Genomic DNA, 8,253 nt, shown 5'->3' with positions numbered 1-8,253 from the left:
ACAGACAGACAGGGAGAGAGGGAGGAGGAAAAGGAGGGAGGGAGGGAGGGAGGGAGGGAGGGAGGGAAGGAGGGAGGGAGGGAGGAAATGAGGGAGGGAGGAAAGAAGGATGGAAAGAGGGAAATAAATGACTTCACAGGCACTGATGGCTATCACACAGCATATCCTGAACACATGAGTTTTGGCAACCACCAGAAATCAAATCCTTGCCACACAAATAAACATAGTTTATTCCCTTATATTTCTCTTTACAAGGAAGCCTGAGCTTTGGACATAATGACCTTGTCATTTCACAGAACATTTTCTAATAAATAAAAACACTAATTCTCAGGAGAGAATCTCCTTATACAGTTTATTTAAAAAGAGCTTAGGGGCTGAAAGACTGCTCAGTAATTAAGAGCATGACACACACACACACACACACACATATTTTTTTTAAAAAAGAAATTAATAGTCTTCCAAAACTCTCCTGCCAATTGGTGTTGGAGAAATTTCGAGGACATTATTTTTTATAAAACAAGCAATAACAGACTAGATAGAACAGAGTCTTATATAGTACTGCTAATATATATTTATAAAAGAACATGGTTGTAGTCTGGAGCTCTCTCTCTCTCCTTCTCTCCCTCTCTCACCCCCCCCCGACACACACATCTGTAGACAAGTTGAGACTATACACACAAACCCTCACAGAGATCTATACAACTGACACCAACCATCAAACTGAATCTAAAATACAAGCCATAAGCTAGAAAAGTGGTTCTCAACCTGTGTGCTGTGACCCTTTTGGGGTCTCATATCAAATATCCTGCATATCAAATACTTATATTACAATTCATAGCAGTAGAATAATTATAGCTATAAAGTATTAAGGAAATAATTTTTATGGATGGGGCTCACCACAACATGAAGGACTGTATTAAAGGGCCACAGCACTGGGAAGGCTGAAAACCACTGACTTAAGGTCTCATCCTGTTTCTGTCATCAGTGGTCAGAAAAGGAGTGGTGGCTTTATTCCATCTGTGTTGCCTTTGGTGTGTTCACAGCTCTCCAAAAAAATGACAAGATTATTATCTTGAAGAGTCATAGCACAATAGTCTGGCATTTAAACTTCTTGTACTTAGTGAAGTGCTTGTCATGTAACCGTGAAGACCCAAGTTCAATACCTAGAAGCCATGTGTCTTAGTTACTTTTCTATTGAGGTAAAGAGAACCCATGACCAAAATAGTGTATAAAGGGAATCATGTAACTGGGGATTTGCTTACAGTTTCAGAGGGTGAGTCCATGAACATCATAGAGAAAGCATGGCAGCAGGCAGGCTGGGGATGGAGCAATATCTGAGTGTTTGCTTACATGTTAAGGCAACAACTACAAGTCAGACAGCAGAATTGAGTGGGCTTTTGAAACCTCAAAGTTCACCTCCAGTGACAAACCTCCTCTCACAAGGCCACACCTCCCAATCCTTCCCAAACAGTTCCACCAACTGGTGACCAAGCATTCAAACATATGAGCCCATGGGGCCTATTCCAATGCAAACAACCAAACCTTCAGAAGGTTTCCTGAGGTGGGTTTTGTTTTGCTTTAATGCCACATATATGTTTGCAATCCCCATGCTAGGAGGTAGAGTCAGGAAGAAGGATCCCTGGGGTTCAATCACTAGACAATATAGCAGAGTCAGTGAGCTTCATGATCTGTGAGAGTCCCTGTTTAAAGACAATGAGGGAGAAAACAATCTATGAGGAAGCTCCGTGTGGACCTCTAGATTCCACATGCAGAGATATACATGTAAACATGTATGCGTACATCCATGTACTTGTACTCATACAAATGAACGTGCACATGCATACACTCACAAATCCTATCATATATGATGTGTCTGCTATTTGCATGACAGTAGCTCATTCCACTATAGCCTGACCTATTGAGGTTTGCCTTGTAAGAAAACTCAAATGAAGGTCAGTGAAGGGAGGCAGCATGGCATCCCGTGTGTACCTCAATAAAGCAGGTATTTGAACTCTGTCCCAGCAGGCATTTGATTCTCACTTGAAGGAAGTCACACCCACCTCAGGAAACCTTCTGAAGACACCTCTAAATGACCTTTCTATTACTTTCTGTGTTCCTGTCTATCAGCATTCCACACCCACTCCTACAGGGCTGATGGCAAGCATCCACACAACACAAAGAACACAGGGTTTCATCTGGACAGTGCATTGTGCAAGCAAGGCTCTGTGGAGTCCAGGCGTCTGTGACTCACCCATCAGTTCTGGAATCTCTTTCAAAATTTACTGATCTCCTGACAGGAATGGGCAATGGCTTCACAGAAAATGTAAAGCTCTGAACCCTTGCCAGACTCTCAAACCCAAGCACAGCCCAACTGCTTACACTGAGGATGGGCAATAACTTTGTTCTTCTGGATCCTGCAAAGTCAAGGATGTCTCCCCTCCCATTCCTCCAGGCTTAATGAATGACAAATTAAAGTCAGCCAAACATGGGCCTACCAAAGGAAGGGCTGCTGGAGACAGATTTCAGATCAAATAGCCTTGGGATTTTTTTTTCTGACATGGTTAAGCCTGAGACAGTCCATTTAGTGAAGAGGCAGGATAAGAAATCTTATAAAACAAATATATATATATATATATATATATATATATATATATATATCTTTCATTACTGCTAAGGCAGATGTTTGAGGGGACAGAGTGATAGTCATGGAGGAGAGTTGTATGCACTGGTTTCAGCAGGACCCTGGTAAGCCTCTCTATTCTTTCCCTTAGTAACTGTGTGACCAGAGGCAGGTTGCTTAACTGCTCTGAGCCCTAGTTTCTTCACCCACAAATGAGGATAATACCACTTAATTACCTAGTCTCATTTTGAGAACCAATTGAATTAATTGGGAATTTATCTGGGCACACATAAAGAGGACCTCCTTTATTGGTCATATCCCTGTATTCCAGAAGTTTGGAGAAGTTATAGTTAAAGGAAACTTACAGAATTGAGTTCAGACATCTGATATTATAGCTTAAAGGTGAGACCCAGGAAACTGAAATCTAAAAATATGTAATTAGATAATGAATGGATTTCATTCTAGTCCATTGTGTATGTAGCCACCTGGGCACTGTGTAAATCTTGTATTCAAAGATGCACATACATATCCACCAATCAGCACAGAGTTTAGATATGAAGCATCTATATTCACAGAGGTACCTGACAAGAACTATTAAGGACTGGGCTGGGGAGGCATGGAAGTGCTTGCCTAGTATGCACGAAGACCTGAGTTATTTCCCTAGCACCCAGTAAAAAGCCAGGTGTGGAGGTGCACACTTATAATCCCAGTGCTGAGAAGGTATAGTCATGAGGATCCTAAGGTTTCTCCAGACTAGTCAAATTGACAAACCCCAAGCCAGTGAGAGACTCTTCTCAAATAATCAAGATCAATAGTGACCATGGAACATCAGGTGAGGCCTCCATCAATATGTGCATGCACACCCATGCACACACACACAGACACCACACACACATACACACATGCATGCATAAAATCAGAGAATTAAGGATTTTTTTAAAGCCTCAAGCATCAACATCAGGCATTAGGACCTTGATATGTATAACATTTGTTCTGGTTGAATTTTACCAACATGGCTTCAGAGTCACCTGAGAACAGTCACAATTAGAAGATTGGCCTGTGAGTGTGTCCATGAGAAATTTCCTTGGGTGCTAACTAATGGGGGAGGGTCCATCCCCCTGGAAGCAGCACTATCCCTAGATAGGTGGGCTCTACAAGAAAGCCAGCTGAGAATGGACCTGGGAACAAGCCAGCCAGCAGGAAGGGTTCCTCTTTCAAGTTCCTGCTCATGTTCTTGCTCTGACTTCCCTCAGGGATGGACTATAACTTTTTTTTTTTTTTAAAGATTTATTTATTTATTATATGTAAGTACACTGTAGCTGTCTTCAGACACTCCAGAAGAGGGCGCCAGATCTCATTACAGATGGTTGTGAGCCACCATGTGGTTGCTGGGATTTGAACTCCTGACCTTCGGAAGAGCAGTCGGGTGCTCTTACCCACTGAGCCATCTCACCAGCCCGGACTATAACTTGTAAGAGGGAAAGATCGTTTCCTCACATTTCTTCAGATCATTTTGTCACAGCAACAGAGTGAAAGAGTATCCTCAGCTATGGGTCCAGGATAATAAATTCAGTAGAAGATGTCCATGGCTGACCTGTTATCGGGAGGTGACCATCCAGTTAGCAACCTTAGTTTACATGAAACAGAAGTCCATGAGTGATAGCTCATACAAATGTGGGTGGTGTGCTTTAGATATGAAAGGGACAGGTGAAAATAGCCAAGGGCTCAGTAAAAGTTTCATGGAGCCACAAACCTGAGGGAGTCTACTTTCAGGGGGAGACTAAAAAGGGAAAGGGGACGTGGTCAGACACATCTTAGATGATGGCCTCATCTCTGTGAAGTGGACATGACTTAGTTCTCCCATCACAGGCTGTTGGGAGGAGACAGGACTCAGTATGTGGTCACCACTGAGTGCAAATTGGAGTGACTTAGCCCCTGAATTATGGGCTCCTGGGAGAATACAGCATTTGGTCCGTGATGAGTGGTAAGTACCTAATGCATTCTCAGCTACACTTTCTGAGTTTTATGCTCAAAATCCCTGCCAGACAGTGACAGTAGTTCTCTTCACTTTTCAGCGAGGGACATAGTTAAATGTCATGCTTGACACAAAGCTAGACTATATCTAGGCAGGGACTTGATGCCAGATGTCTGCAGCTCCAATTCATTTGTCACTATCACCACATAATTAGCCATCTATCATAACCACTATTCCATATAATCCTTGACATGACATGCAAATCATTTCCTTACCCAACCATGAGGACTTGTTATAGGTGCAACACTCTGCTAGATACCATGGGAGAGGAGAAAAACAAGAAGTGTAGTCCTTGGAATTAAGAGTCAAGAAGACTTGTGCCTAGAGAGATAGCTCAGTGGTTAAGTGGCTGCTCTTTCCTGTGTACCAGGGGTTAATTCCCAGCATACACATGGTGGCTACAACCATCTGTAGCTCCAGTTCAAGGGGAGCCAATACCCTCTTTTAGCCTCTGTAGGCACCAGGCACACACAGGACACACAGACTTAAATGCAAGGCAAAACATCCATACACATAAGGTTAAAAGAATTTTTTTTAAATTGAGAGTCATGAGGACTCAAAGAGCTCTCTGTGTCCCTAGCCGTAAACCTCAACTTCTGCTCCATCCATTTTCCCCTATTGCTACTGCAATCCAGCAGCCTGCCTAACAACCCACCATCTAGTAGATTGAAGTTGTAAACTAAGCTGTTCATCTTCCTCCTAAGAGGCAACTGCAAAGGCACCAGACTGTAGAACACCATATCTCCTGCCTTAAAATTCTCAGGGTCCTCTTCAGCTGGACCATTCGAAATCTTGGTTACCCAGCTTATCTAACATCTGCTCTGTGGACCCAAGTCTGGCATGGAAAAGAGCTCTCAGATGCATCTTAAATGGCCTGTCCACCTTGGTGCTGATATCTGGTCCTCTTTTCCCAGAGACTTCTACTGGAAGTTGATCTTTCCTTTCTGTCCATAAACTTCCTGGTGTTCAGTGGTGTGAGGGTCTCCCCACCTCACTCTTGCTTCCTCTAGCTAACTCACTACTAAACACAAAATTGTTGTTTTCATTTCTGGCCTGAACATAGAAATTAATTGCCTCCAAATTATTTTACAAATCAATTAGTTGGTTAGGCATGGTGGCTCACACCTTGAATCCCAGCACTTGGGAAGCAGAGGCAGGTGGATCTCTGTAAATCAAAGTCCAGTTGGCCCAGTTATTTCCAAGCTATCAAGGGCTACATAATGAGATCATTCTCAAGACAGTAGTAATTAATTAATTCAACTGATAAAAACTATATATGATATATATTATAAAGTTTTGAAATATGTATATATATAGTGGAATAGCTGAAGCAAGCTAATTAACATGTATTAATCTTATTTTTTAATATTTTTTATAGTTAGCATAATTAAAATCCACTATCAGCAGTTTTCCAGAACATAACACATCACCATTAACTATAATCATCTTGTTGTAGAATGGCTCTCTTCAACTTATTAAATGTTGTATCCTTTGGTCAACATCATCTATTTCTTCCCCATTCACTCCAGATCCTGTCTCCATAGTTGTCTTCAGTACTTCTTTACTCTGAGTTCATCCTTTAGATTCCACATATAGATGAGATCATGTGTAAAAAGCATACTGTATGGGGCTAGATAGATGGCTCAGTGGTTTAGGGAATACTACCCTTCCTAAGGACCTCAGATTTGTTCCCAGTACTCACTGACTGTTAACCCCATCTCCAGGCTCTTCTAGCCTTTGTGGTACATGCACACACATATGTATACACACATACATATATGCACATGCATAAATAAAATTAAAACCTTTTAAAATACTCTAAGTACATGTCATCAGATGGAAACTCTCACGATAGCTCAATTGCAGTGACTTCCTGCCTGAGCTCCAGGCTTATCAGTTTTCTACCATTCTGTAATCACCATTAGATTCTGGTGACCTCAATTCCTGTTATCTGATCCATCCCCCTCACAAACTACTTCCTGTGGTTGGATCCTAGACTGATCACTGCCAATTGCCTCTCAGCTTCATACCCCTTTCTTTGCTCTCAAAGCTCAGCTTGTCCTACACACCCAATCCAGGCACTGTGTAGGGCCCTGATTCTCTGGCCTTCTGATCTGTTTTCATCATTTATTATTTCTTGTATAACCTCACTATCTTGATGCCATGAGCTGTCATTCTTACAAAATCCTCCCCTCCTTCTTGCCCATCTCTCTTGTCATCTGCTAACTTAGAAAATCCGTATCTAGTTTTCTGGCTTTTGGCTTCCGGGAGGCTACAGTGTAACTTTCTTTTGTAGTCAAGAATCAGGACCTGTCTGGCAACAGCTACCTCCACCATCCCATCCAAGTTCAACACCAGTGAGGTCAAAGTTGGATATTTGAGGACAACCAGAGGCAAGGTTGACACCACATCTACCTTAGGCCCCAAGAGCAGTCCTAGGTCTGTCTCAAAAAAAATGTCATTAGTGATGACATTGCCAAGGCAACCTGTGACCAGTAAAGTCTGAGGATTACAGTGACACTGACCAGCCAGAAGAGACAGGCTCAGATTGAGGTAGTGTCCTCTGCCTCTACCAGACCATCAAAGCCCTCAAGGAGCAGCCAAGAGACAGAAAGTAACAGCAGATCATTAAACACAATGGAAATGTCACTTTTGACAAGATTGTTGACATTGCCCAGCAGATTCGACACCTATCTTTATCCAGAGAACTTTCTAGAACTATTAAGGAGATCCTGGATACTACTCAGTCTCTGGGCTGTGATGGGGGTGTCCATCACCCTCAGGAAATCATAGATGATGTCAACAGTGGTGTGGTGGAATGCCCAGCTAGTTAAGAAGCAATAAGAGAAAATGTTTCAATAACAGACCATCTGAGAAGAAAGAAAGGAAGAAAGAAAGAGGGGGGAGGGAGGGGGGGAGGGAGGGAGGGAGGAAGAAAAAAGAAGGAAAACCTTATCTGTTTAACAGCACCCGCCCATCTCAACATCTGCACTTGAGAAGATGAGCAGGGATAGGGCAAAAACCAGCTGACTTATTGCACTTGAAATGTATGTTTGCATTCTTACACATTTCCTTAATATCTTAGTTACAGTTTTAATGTTGTGAACAGGCACCATAACCAAGACAACTCTCATGTGGACAACATTTAATTGTAGCTAGCTTACAGGTTCAGAAGTTTAGTCCATTATCATCAAGGTAGGAACATAGCAGCATCCAGGCAGGCATGGTGAAGGAGGAGCTTAGAGTTCTACCTCTCTTTCTGAAGGCTGCTAGCAGAATACTGACTTCCAGGCAGCTAGGACAAAGGTATTAAATCCCACGCCCACAGAGGCACACCTAGTCCAAAAAGGCCACACCTCCTAAAAGCGCTATCCCTTGACCCAAGCATATACAAACCATCACATTTAATAACTGACCTTATACCTATTTGCCCCAGCCCTTCTTTAGGATGCCAATCAAAGTTACCCTCCTCCACATACCCACAATGCAAGTACCCAGTCCAGACATATGTCTACTCATCACCTCAAAGATACTGCTTTAGTGCCTGCCTCCTACATATTGATCTTGGTGTATATTTGGAATTTGACAAGAAAATGAA

General features: G+C 42.4%; 1 pseudogene; it reads left to right on the top strand.

Moving 5' to 3' along the window:
- The first annotated feature begins 3,440 nt into the window (after nt 1-3,440).
- On the top strand, nt 3,441-7,489 carry LOC110302362 (annotated as a pseudogene).
- The last annotated feature ends 764 nt before the right edge of the window (nt 7,490-8,253 follow it).

The sequence above is a fragment of the Mus caroli genome, chromosome 9 (genome assembly GCF_900094665.2).
Source record: "Mus caroli chromosome 9, CAROLI_EIJ_v1.1, whole genome shotgun sequence".
Taxonomy (NCBI): domain Eukaryota; kingdom Metazoa; phylum Chordata; class Mammalia; order Rodentia; family Muridae; genus Mus; species Mus caroli.
Note: the sequence above shows the minus strand (reverse complement) of the source record. Positions and strands in the feature narration are given on the sequence as shown.